Raw genomic sequence first — 20,439 nt, forward strand, 5'->3', positions numbered from 1 at the left:
AGCATTAAAGTAATATCATTCCATTTCACGGCTTTAATTTCAAAGTTCAGTTAAAGTATTCATACATGGCTACAATATTTAGATTACACGAGCAGAAATTATGAGTACGAGTTTTGTTACCATATTTTAGCTTACCTGTGACTGCAGCTCAGCTTGGTACGTACTAAATTTTACTATTGTTAACTGTTCAGAATCATTTAATTCAAGTTCAAAGTTCAATCTCTTATTTCTAAATTGCATAGATTCAAGTAGCTTTTGAAATGATTGTTGAGGTAGTCCAAGACTAACCTTATGTTATTGAATTTCGTATTGCTTCAGAAACAAAGTTCACTATTAATTTCAGTCACTAAATTAACTTTCAGTTTTCCGGTTTTATTAATTATTTTGCTAAATTAAGTCAGAGTGTAGCGAAATTTATTACTTCTGAGAGACATTCAGTTTTCACACAACACGTGTCAAACCTTCAGTTGCCACGCTTTTAGTGCTAATTATATGTGCATTAATCTTTCATTTTCAGTTATTATAGTAGTTGTCCATGGGACTGGCGACCGTAATTTCCCCCAAATCTCAAATATCTAACTAACACCAGTTAATTGTTAATGTAACGACCGCACATTTACTTACTTTATTAATTTTACCCTTTTTTCAATATTAATTTCCACCAATTTCATTTGCATTTTTCCTTTCATGTAGATGTAACCCTTTCCTCCCTCTTTACCGACAAATTAACTTCAGTGATGATTGCTTTTCCCAAATTTCCATTAGTTGCACGTGGTTTAATTTTTCACTGTCATTAAGGTCGGTAAGTGAGGAGGAGGTTACAACGTCCGAAACTAGTCATCTGATATAAATGCTACAATCGTTGACAGAATCGCTTTAAAAATACATAAGTTTTAAGAAGGATGTAAGGTCACATTTTCTTTAATTTTTCATTTTTACACCTAGGGGGTACTAAATGAAATTGTCATAAGATTTACCTGCTTTATTTGGGATTGGAACTATTATTCTTCTTGAAGTCTGAGGGTATTTCTCCTGTCTCATAAATCTTGCTCACCATATGGTAGAGTTTTGTTAGGGCTGGCTCTCCCAAGGCTATCAGTAGTTCTAATGGAATGTCTTCTGCCCCTGGGACCGTGTTTCGACTTAGACCTTTCAGTGCTGTGTCAAATTCTTCACGCATCATATCTTCCATTTCATCTTCACCTACGTCCTCAAGTACATCGGCCTTGTATACACCCTCTACATACTCCTGCCTCTTTTCTGATTTCCCTTCTTTGCTTAGAACTGGTTTTCCATCTGAGTTCTTGATATTCGTTGTAGTTTTCTTTTCTCCAAAGGTCTCTTTACTTTTCCTGTAGGCATTATCTATTTTACCCCTAGTGATATATGCCTCTACATCTTTACATTTGTCCTCTATCCATCCTTGTTTAGCCATTTTGCACTTCCTGTCGATCTCATTTTTGAGACGTTTGTATTCCTTTTGAAACATCCCCTTAGAACAATCTATAAATGACAGTGCTGTAAAACCTCCCTCTTTACTTATTCTGATCATCGCTAAACTCACACACAATATTTTTAGCGCAACGCAATCTGACATTCAATAATCCCAACAAAAGAATGGCCCTGCCTGACAATAATCTATACACACCCTTCATGGATCACTTACCTCACAAAAACCTTCGTTACTCGAACTACTGCAATGCAGCAAGCGCCAATACTGCCAGCTAAATAAAAGATTCTAACTACTGAAGGCACTAACTACCGATATAAATAGTTAGCAAATGAAAGATTTTTACAGAGAACAAACAATGTATTTACCTTAATAATGTTCAAAAGTCATCATATATATTTATCAGTTCAGGACATCTAGTCTTACAAATTTCGTTTTTCTGACATCCACCACTGCTGGCGACTCACCTGCAACTGCTCAACACTACAATAGCAAATATTCCAACAATGCATTCCAGCCACAGACTGCACACAGCACAGTCAGTGATTTCCATACGTGGCGTTACCAACATAAAATCCTAAACAGCCTACTTACACTTTTCGCCTGCTTCATTTACTGCATTTTTATATTTTATCATTTGATCAATTAAATTCAATATCTCTTCTGTTACCTAAGGATTTCTACTAGCCCAAGTCTTTTTGCCTGCGTAATCCTCTGCTGCCTTCACTACTTCATCTCTCAAATCTACCCAGTCTTCTTCTACAGTATATATTTCCCCTATTCTTGCCAATCGTTCTATAATGCTCTCTGTGCAACTCTCTACAACCTCTGGTTCTTTCATGTTATCCACGTCCCATCACCTTAAATTCCCACCTGTTTACAGTTTCTTCAGTTGTAGTCTACAGTTCATAACCAATAGATTCTGGTCAGAGTACACATCTGCACCTGAAAATGTCTTACAATTTAAAACATGGTTCCTAAATCTCTTTCTTACCGTTATATAATCTTTCTGAAACCATCCAGTGCCTCCAGGCCTCTTCCATGGATACAACCTTCTTTCATGATTCTTAAACTAAGTGTTAGCTGTGATTAAGTTATTCTTTGTGTAAAATTCTACCAGGCGGCTTCCTCTTTCATTCCTTAACCCCATTCTACATTCACCTAATACTTTTCTTTCTCTTCCTTTTCCTACTACCGAATTCCAGTCCCACATGACTGTTAAAGTTTCGTCTCCCTTCACTATCTGAATAATTTCTTTTATCTCATAATACATTTCTTCAACCTCTTCGTCGTCTGCGGAGCTAGTTGCCATATAAAGTTGTACTCCAGTGGTAGGTGTGGGCTTCATGTCTATCTTAGCTACAATAAAGCGTTCACTATGCTTTCGTAAAAGCTGACCAGCGCTCTTATTTTTTTTTTTTTTCATTATTAAACCTACTCCTGCATTACCACTATTTGATTTTGTATTTATAACCCTGTATTCACCTGACCAGAAATCTTCTTCTTACTGCCACAGAACTTCACTAATTGCCACTATATCTATCTTTAATCTATCCATTTCCCTTTTTAAACTTTTTAATCAATCTGCTCAATTAAAAGACATGACAATCCACGCTCCGATCCGTAGAACGCCAGTTTTGTTTCTCCCGATAACCAAGTTCCGCCCGGAGATCCAAATGGGGGACTATTTTACCTCCGGAATATTTTACCCGAGAGGATGTCATTATCATTTAACCATACAGTAAAGCTGCATGCCGGCGCAAAAATCTATGGCTGCAGTTTCCTCTTGCTTTCAGCAGCTCGCAGTACCAGCACAGCAAGGCCGTTTTGGTATATGTTACAAGGCCAGACTGTTGCCTCTGCGACTACTGGAAATGCTGCTGCCCCTCTTCAGGAAGCAAACGTTTGTCTAACTTCTCAACAGCTACCTCTCCGTTGTGGTTGCACCTACGGTACGGCTATCTGTGTCGCTGAGGCACGCAAGCCTCTCCACCAACGGGAAGGTCCATGGTCCCTATGAGCCCTAATTTCTCGTATCTTATCTTCGTGCAATGTATTTTGGTGGCGCTAGAATCGTTCAGTAGTCACCTTCAAATGCTGGTTTTCTAAACTTTTTCAACAGTGTTTCTCGAAAAGAAAGTCGCCTTCCCTCCAGGCATTTCCATTTGAGCTCCGAAAGCATCTCTGTAACACCTACATGTTGTTCGAACCTACCGATAACAAATCTAGCAGCCCGCCACTGAATTGCTTCAATGTCTTCCTTCAATCCGACCTATTACAAGTCCCAGACACTCGAGCAGTACTCAAGAATAGGCCGCAATGCGTCCTACGTATATGCGGCCTCCTTTACAGGTAAACCACTCTTTCCTAAAACTCAAAACATGCTGCCTAAAATGGCCATGGGTAAAAACAAGTCAGGAGCGCAATATCACCTCCTCTCTGTGCAGGAATTTGCAAGTCAGGGAGTGCCTGTTTCCCTAGAAAACAGACGAATTTTGTTAACAATGATAAGTACTGCCTGATGGGTAGAGCAGACGAATTAGAGGGGTGACATGGAGCTCATGAAGTCTTGTGATGGGCATCAAACCGTTGGGGGGGTTGTGGGAGTGCTTTTGTGGGATTTACCGACATTCGATGGAAACTGAGGAGTGGAGAAACTGGGACTTCTGATTCAGACTCCAGTCTGGAGGGACTTCTGAGTCAAACTCCAGTCTGGAAAGGATTCTGGTCTTGTTATGGGTGGGTTGCACTTGGGATTCGTCATGACTGTGACTTTGCACTAGCACTGGTCTTGACTGGGGAGCCTGTGGTGAGGACGTAGCTGTATCAACAGTTTAGACCTAAATCATCTCAGACAACACTCTGTGCTGAGACCAATCTTACCTGTGATAGGTCTGCCACCTTGACATTTGATCTCCTTGTGTGCTCTGCCATATAATTGATTCAAATTGGTCCATGGTATGACCGGCGAACAGAAGTGTCACACGCTGGAATCTGCCAAGATTTCACGGCTCCATTAGAGAGTAATTCTCATCCATATAACAAGACACCAGCCGCATCTTTACATATTTTGTGCCCGTGACAGGGAATTACACGCTCCATATATCGCTGCTCTGCAGACGCTTGAACCACGACATCACCTGAGGCAGTACCTTTGATGGAGACCCTCCACTCGGCTCCAAACCAAAGGACTTGGCAGAAAATCCTAAGAAATTTTGGTCTTATGTCAAAGCGGTAGGTGGATCAAAACAAAACGTCCAGACACTCTGTGACCAAAATTGTACTGAAACAGAAGATGACAGACTAAAGGCCGAAATACTAAATGTTTTTTTCCAAAGCTGTTTCACAGAGTAAGACTGCACTGTAGTTCCTTCTCTAGATTGTCGCACAGATGACAAAATGGTAGATATGGAAATAGACGACAGAGGGACAGAGAAACAATTAAAATCGCTCAAAAGAGGAAAGGCCGCTGGACCTGATGGGATACCAGTTCGATTTTGGAAAACGTATTATGTTAGAGTATAATCACTTTTCTGGAGACTAGAAATCTACTCTGTAGGAATCAGCATGGGTTTCGAAAAAGACGGTCGTGTGAAACCCAGCTCGCGCTATTGTCCACGAGACTCAGAGGGCCATAGACACGGGTTCCCAGGTAGATGCCGTGTTTCTTGACTTCCGCAAGGCGTTCGATACGGTTCTCCACAGTCGCTTAATGAACAAAGTAAGAGCATATGGACTATCAGACCAATTATGTGATTGGATTGAAGAGTTCCTACATAACAGAACGCAGCATGTCATTCTCAATGGAGAGAAGTCTTCCGAAGTAAGAGAGATTTAAGGCGTGCCGCAGGGGAGTGTCGTAGGACCGTTGCTATTCACAATATACATAAACGACCTTGAGGATGACATCGGAAGTTCAATGAGCCTTTTGTATGCTGTAGTATATCGAGAGGTTGTAACAATGGATAGTTGTACTTAAATGCAGGGGGATCTTCAGCGAATTGACACATGGTGCAGGGAATGGCAATTGAATCTCAATGTGGACAAGTGTAATGTGCTGCGAATACATAGAAAGAAAGATCCCTTATCATTTAGCTACAATATAGCAGGTCTTCAACTGGAAGCAGTTAATTCCATAAATTATCTGGGTGTACGCATTAGGAGTGATTTAAAATGGAATCATCATATAAAGTTGATTGTCGGTAAAGCAGATGCCAGACTGAGATTCATTGGAAGAATCCTAAGGAAATGCAATCCGAAAACAAAGGAAATAGGTTACAGAACGCTTGTTCGCCCACTGCTTGAACACTGCTCAGCAGTGTGGGATCCGTATCAGATAAGGTTGATAGGAGAGATAGAGTAGATCCAACGCAGATCAGCGCGCTTCGTTACAGGATCATTTAGTCATCGCGAAAGCGTTACGGAGATGATAGATAAACTCCGGTGGTAGACTCTGCAGGAAAGGCGCTCAGTAGCTCGGTACGAGCTTTTGTTGAAGTTTCGAAAACATACCTTCACCGAGGAGTCAAGCAGTATATTGCTCCCTCCTACGTATATCTCGCGAAGAGACCATGAGGATAAAATCAGAGAGATTAGAGCCCACACAGAGGCATACCAACAATCCTTCTTTCCACGAACAATACGAGACTGGAATAGAAGGGAGGACCGATAGAGGTACTCAAGGTACCCTCCGCCACACACCGTCAGGTGGCTTGTGGAGTTTGGATGTAGATGTAGACCCTGATCAATACTGGGAACGATGTTGCAATTTACGAACTTTGTTTGCATCCCGCATGTGAGGCCATCCGCCTGTATGAACTGAGGTTCGCCAATATGAGCCACAGCATGCAGACGACTGCACCCTGCACACTCGATATCCACAGGCAAGACTGCCACCACAGCGCGGATGAGGCTCCTCTGGCAGGCATACCTGGTGCACATTGATTTTCTTTCCAACCCTGAACGCTATCTACCTAAAGGGTTCACTAAATTAATGGCAATGCCACATTTAATTAATATTACTTCAGAGCTCAAACACATATAGATTCTGATAAATGTGATTACATCAAATGCAGGCTAGCAACAACAATCACAGTCAAAGCGAAAAATGAATTTAGCAGACGCATGGGACAGGTAGTCAAGTGGAAAGTGGAAAGTTATTGCTGTCAAGGAGTAAACCCATAGTCGCCTGTAGCCTTTCAAAACATACCACAAGTGAAGTGTAGTCTTGTAAGTCCTATTCGCACTTGTCTGGTTGTTTTTAGGTAAACTTCGTACTGATGGGTTGCATACATACAGGGTGTTTCAAAAATGACCGGTATATTTGAAACGGCAATAAAAACTAAACGAGCAGCGATAGAAATACACCGTTTGTTGCAATATGCTTGGGACAGCAGTACATTTTCAGGCGGACAAACTTTCGAAATTACAGTAGTTACAATTTTCAACAACAAATGGCGCTGCAAGTGATGTGAAAGACACAGAAGACAACGCAGTCTGTGGGTGCGCCATTCTGTGCGTCGTCTTTCTGCTGTAAGCGTGTGCTGTTCACAACATGCAAGTGTGCTGTGGACAACATGGTTTATTCCTTACAACAGAGGATTTTTCTGGTGTTGGAATTCCACCGCCTAGAACACAGTGTTGTTGCAACAAGACGAAGTTTTCAACGGAGGTTTAATGTAACCAAATGACCGAAAAGCGATACAATAAAGGATCTGTTTGAAAAATTTCAACGGACTGGGAACGTGACGGATGAACGTGCTGGAAAGGTAGGGCGACCGCTTACGGCAACCACAGAGGGCAACGCGCAGCTAGTGCAGCAGGTGATCCAACAGCTGCCTCGGGTTTCCGTTCGCCGTGTTGCAGCTGCGGTCCAAATAACGCCAACGTCCATGTATCGTCTCATGCGCCAGAGTTTACACCTCTATCCATACAAAATTCAAATGCGGCAACCCCTCAGCGCCGCTACCATTGCTGCACGAGAGACATTCGCTAACTATATAGTGCACAGGATTGATGACGGCGATATGCATGAGGGCAGCATTTGGTTTACTGACGAAGCTTATTTATACCTGGACGGCTTCGTCAATAAACAGAACTGGCGCATATGGGAAAGCGAAAAGCCCCATGTTGCAGTCCCATCGTCCCTGCATCCTCAAAAAGTACTGGTCTGGGCCGCCATTTCTTCCAAAGGATTCATTGGCCCATTTTTCAGATCCGAAACGATTACTGCATCACGCTATCTGGACATTCTTCGTGAATTTGTGGCGGTACAAACTGCCTCAGACGACAATGCGAACACCTCGTGGTTTATGCAAGATGGTGCCCGGCCACATCGCACGGCCGACGTCTTTAATTTCCTGAATAAATATTTCGATGATCGTGTGATTGCTTCGGGCTATCCGAAACATACCGGAGGCGGCGTGGATTGGCCTCCCTATTCGCCAGACATGAACCCCTGTGACTTCTTTCTGTTGGGACACTTGAAAGACCAGGTGTACCACCAGAATCCAGAAATAATTGAACAACTGAAGCAGTACATCTCATCTGCATGTGAAGCCATTCCGCCAGACACGTTGTCAAAGGTTTCGGGTAATTTCATTCAGAGACTACGCCATATTATTGCTACGCATGGTGTATATGTGGAAAATATCGTACTATAGAGTTTCCCAGACCGCAGCGCCATCTGTTGTTGACAATTGTAACTACTGTAATTTCGAAAGTTGGTCCGCCTGAAAATATACTGTTGTCCCAAGCATATTGCAACAAACAGTGTATTTCTATCGGTGCTCGTTTAGTTTTTATTGCCATTTCAAATATACCAGTCATTTTTGAAACACCCTGTAAATACGCTTCAAATAATATTCTCCAAGAGAAAATGTTATCACGTCATTACCTACATAATTGTATCAGATCAAATGCGGTTTGAAAACATAAAGATGAGACTGTACTCGATATCTGCCTTTTGCGTTTACCCTGCGCTACATTTATGGGCAGATTATAATTACCTAGATCAATACAGAACTGGAAGACGGAAACAACACTTCCAGCACAAATTTTAGCATCGAACCGTGTTGTCAGTTCGTGCAGCTGGATTTTACGTGATTTCGTTTGAGTGATTAAGAAATCAAGTCAAATCACGCTCTTGGTAGACAGTTTGTGATTATCGATGTGAACGAACAAGGAAATGAATGTGTCAAGCGGGTTGCAGTCGATCTACAGAGACTGCGGAGCATTATTCTTTGCGACACAATCACCTACCAATCCTCTGTTCCAGGTGGTGGTCTGTTGTAATGATTCTGGTTGCGTACGCTTAAGATCCCGATTCGATTCGTACATCAGGTAACCATTTTTAACAAGCTCTTTAACTCAGTTCCCTTGCGAAATTTGATGTTAAATTATTATGACTAAATAGTATCTAGATACTTGAACGGAAACTTTATGGCGACAGAAGTCGCTTCCCCAGTATTTTCACCCAATTATCTCCCACTCTTCCAGATATAAAATTAATTACTCCACCTGGAAAAAATCTCTGTCGCTCTGGGGAATTCCGGCGACAGTCGGCTCTGAAAATTCTAAAAATATTAGAGGCACAGTCGTACGCAGTGGGAAGCCGTCTTGAGTGCTAGGACGTACTCACCCTCAGCATGGGAATCAGTGTCCAAGCTGTGTATCACTTTCGATTAAGTCCAGAATTTAATCCCTTAAAATAGAGCATCAACGACCCTGTGTAGGCTCTACTTATTTCCCAGGGTACAACGTTCCTTACGAGTTACTTTTGCACGACCCACCAGACATTCTTCCAAGCCACAGACAAGGGCTAGGTTAAAATAACCAAAGAATGTAACATACCTTTTCCATTCATCAGTTTCGATAAAGTCCAGAATTTAATCCCTTAAAATAGAGCATCAACGACCCTGTGTAGGCTCTACTTATTTCCCAGGGTACAACGTTCCTTACGAGTTACTTTTGCACGACCCACCAGACATTCTTCCAAGCCACAGACAAGGGCTAAGTTAAAATAACCAAAGAATTTAACATACCTTTTCCATTCATGAAATTATATTTTTCCATAAACGATTTTCCTAGCTACATTTCAGTACACATCATGCCCTTGTATGAGATGAAACCTTATCATAATTCATAAAACTACATTCGGTACTCAAAATGGGAGCTAACAACAATGCCGTAATTACAATTCCACTGCGATCCTACTCTCGCAGTTCTCAATGAGAAGTCAGTCAATCCATTGAACACGTAATGTTCCACATTATTTACCTGTACACAGAGTTTAGAGTTTCTATATCACGAGTCAGAGATAATGTGTCTCTTGCAGTCGTAAGGAAACTTTGAGCCATATAAATTACTTGATCGGCTACGTAGTAACGTTTCCGTTTCATGATAAATCGATATCACTGCAGCACACCGGCACCTATGGTAACGCATGTGTTGCACCGTGGTTCTAAATCCTCATTGAACATGACTTCCCCTCGCTGCATACTTTAGAGAGTCGCTGAAGTATGCGACACGGTAGAGGCAGTAGTTATGCTACGCAGAAACAATGTCACGAATTTGCTTTCTTACACGATTTAGATTTATTAATGAACTGATCGTCATGCACGGTCAAAGGGTACTTAGTTCTTATTGCCTCTAAATTTGAGATATTGAAATATTGATCCTGGATGAAATTCGAGCTTTGATCTCTCCTTTTGCTGGGTTTGACGCCTTTGAGACGATGCGAACTACCCTTCGTTCCAGTGTATTTCCAAGATTCCGAGCTCCCCAAGGTCTTAATGAAGTGCATGTCTCAGTTCGAATCCTGATCTGACACAAAAGTTTCCATTGTGTCATTTCAAGTTGTAGCATACGCACACAAAACTACAGGTGACAAATGGTCACGATTTTTAACACTTCTCCATGCGTTATCAACAATAAATTTTGGAAGCGGTTTCGACTCCCAGTCAGACACTGAACATTAAGTCATAATATTTCCAGTTCAGACATGTTCACATCTCGCTACTGGTAAATTAAACGTCTATTCCTGACTAGAAGTCAACTACGATAGATACTGGGTTCGAATTCTGAAAAATAAGAACTTCTTCGTCTCATCATATCAGTTTCAGTCTGTTCGCTATTGGTGAAAAACTACGATTTCTAACATTTGATTGCACTTACTTAAGAGCACGGTTACGTGCTGGGTTCGAATCCCCACCGAACACAAATCTTTAGGCCTTGTCACTTCAAGTTTAAAACTGCATACACGTCGTTTCTTGTGATCGAAACGATATTGAAGATCTTCCGTGGTTAATTAACAGGAATAATATACGCTGATTGGATTGGCGGACTCCAGCCCAGTGCAAGAAAAGTTTGTAATGTAATTTGAAGTTAAAACTTATTTTTGGTTTTTCATTTATTGCAATAATTTGTTTTTACAGGGGTAAAGATTGTGTCATCTTTAAAATAACGTGTTTTGTGACAGTTGCATTATGGTGATATTAATTTGCTTCTTCGACTGACAGACATGCAGAGCAGTACATCTTGTGGACTCTTGAAGTAACCATTTTGTGTAGTCTTGTGGCTAGGGCCTCCCGTCGGGTAGACCGGTCGCTAGGTGCAAGTCTTTCGATTTGACGCCACTTCGGCGACTTGCGTGTCGATGGGGATGAAATGATGATGATTAAGACAACACAACACCCAGTCCCTGAGCGGAGAAAGTCTCCGACACAGCCGGGAATCGAGCCCAGGCGCTTAGAATTGACACTCTATATCGCTGACCACTCAGCTATCGGGAGCGGTCATTTTGTGTAGTCAAACGACTACACGTAAAAGATATCAGAATACCTGCAAGGAAGTTACGTTATGTGAGCTGCATTCAAATCAGGCGAAACGCAATTCAGGTCGTTCGGATACTTTCGAGCGTGATAGTACAGGTCTGGGTCGGTAAAGGAGTGCTGCCGGATGGACGGTACGGTGAGCTGTACTTATGCTCTGACTGATGAACAGGGAGTGGTTGCCGCAAAGGCCTGGAGTGTGAGCATAGTTCGGAGGATGGATGCCTCCTGGAGTGACCCCGATTGAGAAACTGCGGGAACAGTCGCGTAAGCCAAGATTTCATTCCCGATGTGGACTGGTTCAGTGGCTGGAACCGAAATGCCGTTCCACAGTGGCATTAATACTGTCATGGTGCACTAATTTGGCTCGACTTGCTTGTGAGTACATGTCACTGCAGTGGTAAAATAGTGACCGCAACAGTAGTGCCGTGGTCGTAGATGCAGACTGTGCTGGCAGTGCATCAGGCGCCTCTCGTGGTGGCTGTGGTTAACAAATCGGCTTGTGTGGCTTTTGACCGAAAAATGTACTTACAGCGGGACGACCGCGGATTCGGTGTTTGGCTTGCAGGCGCCCATGCGGGTCGGGGAGGATGACGCCTGAAACTTAGCTACCCGCTGGATACTGTTGCGTCAGGTTGGCGAGTGGCCGTGTATACGGCACGAGGTACCCTACGCCATGCAGAATTTATTCGTACATGTAGTTATAAATGTAGATGACTGAGATTATCATGTGTTACGACTTTCTCCTACACATCAATTGTAAGATATGTCCGAAGTAGATCCGTCCAGTGCACAGAGCCCACGAGAATCGTGCTGTGAAGTGCATCCCAAGGCAGCAGTCGTCGTCAATCTGGCAGTTTCGACAACACGTCACCAGCGAGTAGCGCTGTTCGTCTCCAACTCTGGCATCAACTGTAGCCCAGTCAGCGCATAGTTCGTATAATAAACTTTCTCTGCACACAATTGTAGCTAACCACGTGGTCGGCTCCCCACAGACGAAAGACACAAAAGGCAAGGAAAATTTACTAGATGGCAAAGCTATAAATATTTAGAAAGATGAAAGCTTATAAAGGCACAGTTGAAGGCAAACAGACATTAATACAGAAGCGAGTGCTCACTTCTTATCGACGCCTTTGTGTGGCGCTCTTCCGGTGGATCCAAGTCTGCAATAGAAATTTAGTGAGAGGAAAATCTACCAAAGTTTTGCATTCCTTGCTGCGACAAGGCAAAGCAATCTTTCAGATTTGAAAAGCAAGTCCAAAAGCTAACAGGTCTCCTCTCGCCAAGTAACAGTGCGCCACGCGGTCAGTCTCTCACCCTTCTTCGACTGGAGCACAGCTGTGGACGCTTCCCGTACCGGCGGTAGACTGCCTTCCGCTTCTCCAGCCTCTTTCACGCTCCGCGTGGCCCGGAAAGCCCAAAGATGCCATTTCCGCCACCAACCGAACGCAGGTGTATTTCTCACAAGTAGTGAAAACCTCTTTGCCGACTTGACCACTACGAGAGTTGGCTATTCTGTACACTCCTGCTGAATTTGTACGACTATCGCAGACTTTCTAAAGCAGACTACGCCACCGTCTAGCAACGTGACACACAACCACATTCATTCAATCACGCCACTATGAGAGTAAAGAGAAGACAGAAACAAGGAAAAGAAAGAGAAATGGTAATGAAAATGGGCTAACGGACTAATGAAAGGTGGCTACAGGACCCTTTCACAATCTGGTTCTTTTTTCTTAAAATGTTATCCTATGTGATCACCTCCTTAATCATAGATTCTGTCGAAAAACGAATTAAGAAAAGAGCAGTGAATAATACACGACTAGACTCTTCACATTTATAAACAACTTTCAGGAATAATCCGATATTAGAGTAAGGCAGTGCTGCTAAACAAAAGAAAAGATGAGTGCAGCACCTAAACTCAGTGATTGACTGTGTGGTCCGCAAGTTGCAGGCAAGGAGTCGTTAGAAGATATTTAGATTATCGAAATCCAAGGACACGGTGAACTTTGTTTTGAAAAAGCCACGATAAATGGAAAATCCGATCACAATGCTTTGTTTTAAACATGCCGAAATAGTAAGTAGTCATGTAACTGGTGTCGTTTCATATGTTTTCATAGAGGAGCAACGAATTAAGAACACGTAATTTTCCATTGCATTCAAAGCAGCTTGTCATTCAACGGAAAAGAGGTTGTTATAAATAAGTGCATAATTAAATAATTTTCATGTCATGTCTGCGTGTCTTTTTGCTTCATGATTTCTCATACGCATTTCGCCTCAATTTGTAGAAGTTTCTTCAATGGCCTAAAATGTTCACACACTGCACTTGCATGTACCAAGCCTACCTTACAGATTCTGCCATTTTCCTCAGAAGTTATGAATATTTCTGGCACTGCTTCCTATTGCGATGCCCGTGAAACGCACACTTCAGAGAATACCAAGTAGTACAGCAGCAATTACACAGAGTCACAAACTACGTCACAAACAGACTAATCTTCTGTCTACGTATAAGACTGCAGCCATGTTTCACTAATGTGCCTTTCAACTGAACAAAGGTGTTCGGTCCCAGATACTTCTACTTTGATTCTTCTGGCTTTTTCACAAAACCGTTTTTTTACTAAAGTCATGACTGTAGTTTCGTTACGATATTGTATCAGCTTCAATAACAGCCCACTTCCACGGGCATGAGTAAAAACTTATTGATGAGTTTCACATATGTCTTCTTCGGTAACCAGCCGATGCTTTCATGTTCCTGCTGCCAGCGGAGATCGTAAACCTGTGGCCCACAAAAACTCGGCGCTACCGGTGTCTGACAAGCTACTACCAACCATGGTTTCTATGATCTCGGGGAAGTTCTACAAAGTGCATCCGACTTAGCCCTCGCGTTTAGCTGTGATGTATAACACAGACTTGTGTAAAGGTAAACTTTTAATACTGATCCCACTTCTCCAGATTAACTTGAGCACTAAGTGTGACAGTTTCGACGTCAACGCTGAAAAGTGACTCTCAATTTCTCGGAAGAAGTAAAATCCAGTTGATATTACAAAGGGAGACAGTAAACATTATGTACTTAAATTTGTCACTATTGTCAACCCTAAAAATTTTCTAAAAATATGTTCGAGCATTACTTCATACAGTTATAATGGAAGTGTAAACTTAGCATAACATTTAGGACAGATAATAATGGAATATTAATTTATTTATATTGCTGGTCGCAGTGCTGTAATAGCTGAATGTTCACTTACTTTACGATGTCTTATTAGCACTGTTTGGCGAGTCGACTTGATTTTCGTCGATACATGAGGATCGCTCATCAGTCTGGGACTTTAAATGGAGCGGATTAATAAAGAAGGAAGAGAAGATCCAAACAAGAGTAGCTCTTTTCGTTTCGACATCGTTTAGAAGGTATGTAGGTGCGAGGATGGTCTGAAGATGTCGAGCGGCAGGCTCTACAAGGAGATTGAGGCAACATAGTGCTTCACCCACTTGAAATGTCCACCACGACGTAATCAGAGAAATTATAGTTAATGTGGAGGCCTGCCGACCTGTCGTTTCTCCTATGCACCAATCGCGAGTGGAACAGGTAGTGGGAGGTAATGAGAGCTGTACCAGATGGATTCGCCGGCGGTCTCTGTATTGTGTATTGCACAGTATTATATCCGGCTATTTTGCCTACAACTCGGCTACTGGCTGTACACAGCAGGCACCGAATTACGCGCTCCAGTACTGCAAGCGTCGGTCGCCGGAACGTGCGCCGAGCCACCCAGTACACAGGCGCGTATGTACCGCATGCTTGTCAACATGATGGCCACCACTATGTGCGGAGCTGTTGACAAGCAGTCCTCTAGCAGGAGCCACCATAGTCGCCAACCTCGAATAAATAGCAGCAGTGCAATCGTGCGCACTAGCTAACACCAGTTAGTCATGTTTTCAGAACTGCCTGATGATCAAAGGAGCCTCCTCAGAAAAACTCAAGTGTCCAAGGAACTGGTATTCTTTGTGGAACTCTTGCTGTGAATCCATGCCTGATATTGACGTCACAACGGACTCTCACTTAGTTAGGAGGATCCTTAAGTTTCTAGCGGAAACTACGGTATGTTGAACTCTGCTTTTTGTGTGTTGCGCTACTAAAATTCTATTCACACACTATCTGAAAATCGTCAATCATTTGAAAGTGTGCAGCCTTCCACACGACACAAAAAGGACTAAAACTGTAAACATAGGTGCAGCAGGGAAATCGTGTTGGGCCGTATGAAGATGAAGACTGATTACCCAAAAAATAAAATCATATTTCCCCCACAAAATCACCAAAAAATGTGTGTTTATTTATCGACAAACAGTTTCAGTCAGGCGACCATCTTCGAGTCACTCATAGCTTGACATCAGGCTAAAGAAAGGTTTCTTGTCGTCAAATACACAGTTATTATCAGCTGCATAATTTTAAACTTTATTTTGACATACATAGTAGGTCCTTAACATGTTGTACTGATATACATAACTTGAAGAAGATCATTTGACCGAAACTAGCTTTTAGCAAATAACTATGCGTTACAGTAATTTTTTAAACATAATAACTTTTTAAAGAAATAGTAATTATATACACGAAACATCACAACAAAAACGAATTTTTTGAATGATTAAAATAAGACATGTGCAACAATAAAACACTTTCTTGGGAAATAAAACTAATTTCTTTTAAATAAACTGAATTCTCTTTTTATAAAGTATAATGTTATCTTCCCTGTACTGCTACAGTTCTTCAAGACATCATCTGACCCCAAGTTTGTCAAATGTAATTTCCAGAATACTGCCAAAGAATTTTTGTGTTACTGCGTGTACAATATTACTTGGCTCCACTTGCACACGGAACAGCGCGGTGGAGGAAATGTAGCTCTACAGCTTAAGTCTTCACACAAAGGCATAACTTCAAAACTACAGCTAGCGTGTCTGTAAATGAACGTATTAAGAGGCTTTGCCGGGACGGCCAATAATTCGACAAGTTAAACGTGTATTATTAAAAATATAATGGGTTGAAGGATTACGCTGAATTTGCAAAAGAAGGAGCGATTTATTTTCGCCTGACATGTAAATATATCCGGTCGGAGTGGCCGAGCGGTTCTAGGCGCTGCAGTCTGGAACCTACGGTCGCAGGTTCGAATCCTGCCAAGGGTATGGATGTGTGTGATGTCCTTAGGTTAGGTAGGTTTAAGTAGTTCTAAGTTCTAGGGGACTGATGTTCTGAGATGTTAAGTCCCATAGTGCTCAGAGCCATTTGAACCATTTTGAACATGTAAATATATTTGCCTTTCTCTTGTTGGAATGTTACAATTGGCTTTTTTTGCAGGAACACAGCACGGTTTACACAACTTCAATACGCTAACATCCTAATTAAGTTACAATTGCGCAAGAATCCTGACAGTCTATTATCAAACAAACAACTTAGTACAAGTAGGGTCAATAGCTTATGAAAAGTTCACGTTATGTTCGAAAAGAAATAAGTGATACCTTCACTTATTTTTTTCAAACCTACACTAATTCTCATTGCATCAACTGTCGAAGGCTCTTAAAATAATTACATTATTCCATTGAAAACATGTGTAGTTACACGTATGTTTCAGTAGATAAGAAAATTTCGGGTGCTAATGTTAATTATATGGCAAAGTACTCTCTGCTTCGTGTGCTCTCATTTACCAAACATTAGTATGGATACCTCAAACCTTTTGTGATATCAGAGATCTTATTAATTTTTCTCATTCATAAGTACAGTACATACAATCCATTTTCTCGAGACTGGCGATAGATATAGATCTCTTCTCAAGTTTAACGAAAAATTCAATATACTATCTACATTTCATAAGCAGGAAAGTATTACCAAACATTCACCATACTCAAAACCATAAAGATTCCTCTTTTCAGTAGCAAAATATTCGAATTTCGCGCTGTACCTTACTTAATATATGAATATTGCAGTAACTATGACCATTAACGAAATGATAGACTGTTAATCATGAAGCTGAGTATCAAGCTATATGAGATGCGTGGGAATCAATTTTTTTACCGAATACTCTCTTTAAAATTGTTTGGATAAAAATGCATGGCAGCCAGTTGCGCATCCCTCTATTCTCGTGTTGGCGGTAAGACAAGGTGAGAATATTTCTTTCGTAATTGAGAAACTCGCAGTTCAAAAGGTAGCAGCACCCTGAGGACCCACCCTTTCAGAATAGAGGGGTGGACTTACCAAGTGTTGAGAATGAGAATGTATTTCTGTGCAATGGCCAAGTTATCTTGCATAAGCTCTACCGATCCTTTTGGTTTTCCAATGTACTATTTCAATGTAATATTGAATTTGTTAAAGTTATCATCCCCCCCTTATGCTAATTGTGTAGCTGACATAATGTCTCGGTAACCACACTACACAGCTGTTTTCTATATTAGGATACAGTCTGGATGCAGACCGATGTAAGATTTCTGTCGTGTGGTTGGTTTCGGAGCTCCTTATCAGGAGAGCAAGTCTGTTCCTGATCCATCTGCAGCTACGTAAACGACCACAGAAACGGTGAAGAAGAGGCAATTACCATGTCACTAAGTCCTCTTCCGTGGTGCTAGTCGTTTGCTGCAATGGTATCGTTAACAACCCTGTACTAGTGGATGTAATGTCAGTGTAAGTTATTTTAAGGGTTCTGTTTGTCCACCCAGTTCCTCAGTCGGCCGCCGGTTGCATATATCTTAGACTCTGGGTTTTTCCTCGTGTTTCCATCCACGTCGCAAATCTCTTGTTGTTCGTGCTCTGTAGAAGACTACAATCTGTGTAACTGACTTGGAGGTAGAACTCTCTAATATGTTTTAACTCGTAGTTAATTTTGTTTACGTCGATCGGGGCACAGATACCTGCTGAGCACACTTTTTGAAACGGGAGGTTTTACTTTGAGGCTGTGCAACTTTTCAAACAGGATGTACAGGGCTACTTTATATGATTAAAATGGTTCAAATGGCTCTAAGCGCTATTGGACTTAACATCTGAGGTCATCAGTCCCCTAAGACTTAGAACTACATAAACCTAACTAACCTAAGGACATCACACACATCCATGCCCGAGGCAGGACTCGAACTTGCGACCGCAGCAACATCGCGGTTCCGGACTGAAGCGCCTAGAACCGCTCGGCCCCAACGGCCGGCTCTATATAATTAATTTGTTTTCTAAGCTCTTTGTTTTACGAAGTATTGTGAGTACTTCTATGAATATAACTGTTGCATGAATAGAACCGTAAACTCACCAAGTTTGCATTTTGCTGTCTACAAAAGCTCTTTCAGTACCTCTCTGGTCACAAGACAAACGCTCAAGCGGAATGATAGTGAGTTGCACAACCACAACCACAACATTTCAATGTAAGAGGTACCCGTTATAGTTTTTTTACAAAAAAAAAAAACCAGACCAAACAGCTTGGTCTGTGACACCGCATAAAAAGCATTAACCTTCAGCAGATCTAGCTCATAGCCACGATTCTACGAGGAGTCTCAATGCCTCTCACTCTCGCATTGTAGTGATTAACCTTTCCAGATGAATGGAAGGTTAATCGTCGCTGAATATCAGCTTCGAGGCGAAATGCTGACCTTCAAGTGCTTCCCGCGCTCTGATGCAAAACTGATTTTCTTTTACCGCGATCTCACACGGTATCTTCATGTACATCATACTCCGCAAGCCACCTAATGGTGTGTGGCGGAGGGCACTTTCCGTACCACTATCTGATCCCTCCAACCCTGTTCCACTCGCGAATCGTGCATGGGAAGAATGATTGTCGGTATGCCTCTGTATTGGAATTTCTCAATACGCGAGATGTATGTGGGAGGAAGTAATATGTTGTCCGACTCCTCCTGACAAGTGCTGCCTCGAAATTTCAATGGTATATCTCCCCGTGGTGCACAACATCTCTCTTGTACCGTCTGCCAGTGGAGTTTGTTTAGCATCTCCGTAACGCTCTCTCGCCAACTAAACGATCTCGTGACTAAACGCGCCTCTCTTCGTTGGATCTTCTCTACCTCCTCCATGAGTCCTACTGATAGGGATCCCAGATAGATGAACAATACTCAAGAATGGGGCCAACAAGCACCTTATGAGCCATTTCTTTCGTAGATGAGTTACTTTTCCCTAAAATTCTTCCGATGAATCTGAGTCTTGTGTCTCCTTTTCTCACTATCTGTTTTATATGGTCATTCCACTTAAGGTCGCTCTGGATAGTTACGCGTAGAGTTTTTACGGTAGACGCTGTCTCCAGCTGTTTGTCATCAATAGTGTAGCTGTACAGTAGTGGATTTATTGTTCTATGTATGCGCAATGTGTTACATTTATTATGTTCAATGCCAACTGCCAGAGTCTGCATCATTTATCAAGTTTCTGCAGGTCGTTCTGTCAATTCTTACTATCTTCTGGCGTTGCTACTTTGGTATAAACAACTGCATCATTTGCGAATAGCCTTAAAGAGCAGAATGAGATTTTCACTCTGCAGCGGAATGTGCGCTGATATGAAGCTTCCTGGCAGCTTAAAACTGTGTGCCGGACCGAGAGCGAACTCGGGACCTTTGCCTTTCGCGGGAAAGTGCTCCAGCATCTGAGCTACCCAAGCACGACTCACGCCCCGTCCTCACAGCTTTACTTACCCATTCATTCTGGACACATTCCCCAAGCTGTGGCTAAGCCATGTCTCCGCAGTATCCTTTCTTTCAGGGTTGCTAGTTCTGCAAGGTTCGCAGCAGGGCTTCTGTAAAGTTTGGAAAGTAGGATACGAGGTACTGCCAGAAGTAAAGCTGTGAGGACGGGGCCCGAGTCGTGCTTAGGTAGCTCAGATGCTAGAGCACTTGACAGCGAAAGGCAAAGGTCCCGAGTTCGAGTCTCGGTCCGGCACACAGTTTTAATCTGCCAGGAAGTTCCAGCCTTAAAGAGCATTTGACGCTTTCTGCTAGACCATTTATATATATAGTGAACAGCATCGGTCCTATCACACTTCCCTGTGGTACTCCGGATTTTACCTTTACATCTGTCGATTTAGTTCCGTTAAGAGCGACTTGAGTTCTATCTGCAAGAAAGTCTTGAATCCAATCGCAGGTCTGCTCCGATACTCCGTAAGCTCGTATTTTTTTTTCATTAAATGGCAATGGGGGAAG

This window comes from Schistocerca gregaria, chromosome 4, assembly GCF_023897955.1.
Source record: "Schistocerca gregaria isolate iqSchGreg1 chromosome 4, iqSchGreg1.2, whole genome shotgun sequence".
Taxonomy (NCBI): Eukaryota; Metazoa; Arthropoda; class Insecta; order Orthoptera; family Acrididae; genus Schistocerca; species Schistocerca gregaria.